Source organism: Pteropus alecto, unplaced genomic scaffold, assembly GCF_000325575.1.
Source record: "Pteropus alecto unplaced genomic scaffold, ASM32557v1 scaffold126, whole genome shotgun sequence".
Classification (NCBI taxonomy): Eukaryota; Metazoa; Chordata; class Mammalia; order Chiroptera; family Pteropodidae; genus Pteropus; species Pteropus alecto.
This window is the reverse complement of record NW_006439187.1, coordinates 459820-461178: the sequence shown is the minus strand read 5'-3', so window position 1 is coordinate 461178 and position 1359 is coordinate 459820. Positions and strand designations below refer to the sequence as shown.

The 1359-nt window shown below is 32.2% G+C and overlaps 1 pseudogene; it reads left to right on the top strand.

Annotated features, from left to right (window-relative positions):
* Positions 1-466: 466 nt before the first annotated feature.
* Positions 467-585, top strand: LOC112483217 (annotated as a pseudogene).
* Positions 586-1359: the final 774 nt, after the last annotated feature.

Sequence of the window (1359 nt, the reverse complement as noted above, 5' to 3'; positions counted from 1 at the left end):
AATAAAAAATTTAAAAAATAAATTTTAAGATGAAGTGTTAGGTTGTTTTTTTGGGCTCCTTCTTGGAGGTTCCTCAAAAAATAAGAATTGATAATACAAATACTGGAAGTAAATAAAGGATATAGCCTTATCAATATTACATAGAAAGGGCTTTTAACACAGAACAGGGCACAAAGTAGTGGTTCCCAATGCTAGGTGACTGCTAGGGGATATTTGTCTATGCTGCAAAATATTCCTTTTTTGGTCTGATTGAAAGAGGCCAAGAATATTGATAAGAATCCCATAATGCACATTATAGCCTCCACGACGAAGAATTATCCAGCCCCCAATGCCAGTAGTGCCAAGATTGTGAAACTCTGGCACAAATTATATTGGAAAGAATAAACTTACTTGTTTGACTCAAATGAACAAAAAATCTCCATAACCAAAAATTTCTCAATTAAGTTACAAGACAAGAACAAAATAAGTCTACGGCCATGCCACCCTGAACGTGCCTGATCCTGTCTGATCTCGGAAGCTAAGCAGGGTCGGGCCTAGTTAGTACTTGGATGAGAGACCACCTTGGAAGACCAGGTGCTGTAGGCGTTAAAAAAAAAAAAATGCTTACTTCTTGGGTGGTAAACACACAATAGAATATATAGATATCAAATTATAATGTACACTTGAAAATTATATAATTGTATTAACCAATGTTATCCCAATAAATTTATTAAAAAAATAAATTTTAAAAAATAGAAAAGCATGGGTGAATCCCAAGAATTTCTGAATCTTCAGATCATGCTTGTTTCTTGTGACAACTTTTCTTTCATCAAAGTTAAAAGACAACAGAAATCCATTTTTGTATCAAGTTGTTTTTATCCCTAATGAGTGTACTTTTTTGTAACATCTCAAGTTTAGTTTGTTCCTTCTTTGGAAGTGTCAGCAATGGGAAAAAATTATTAGAAAAGAGAACAGAAAAAATTCACAAACTTATTCAAATCACTCTGGCTCTGGAAATGCCTCAGATAATGAATCTCCCATCTTGATATATATTGAATGTAATTTTAAAATTAAAAATTTTAAATTTTAAAATTTAAAATATGAATCCTCTTTGGCTAATTGGCATTGCAGTTTTCATAAATATTTTCTTTCAGCAATTACATTAGAGTGACAAAGATCTAAATTCTGAAATAATTTAGAACTATAGACATGAATATAGTAAACATTTCTATTCATTTCATTGCCCAACCTAACCCAAAATGCCAGGTCTTTGTAAGGACCATAATCAAACCCAGTCAAATCTGGTATTCACTTGCAAAACTTGACTATTATTTACTCCTTACAATCTCCACTCACATGGTTCCACTTATGTTGTTTTTG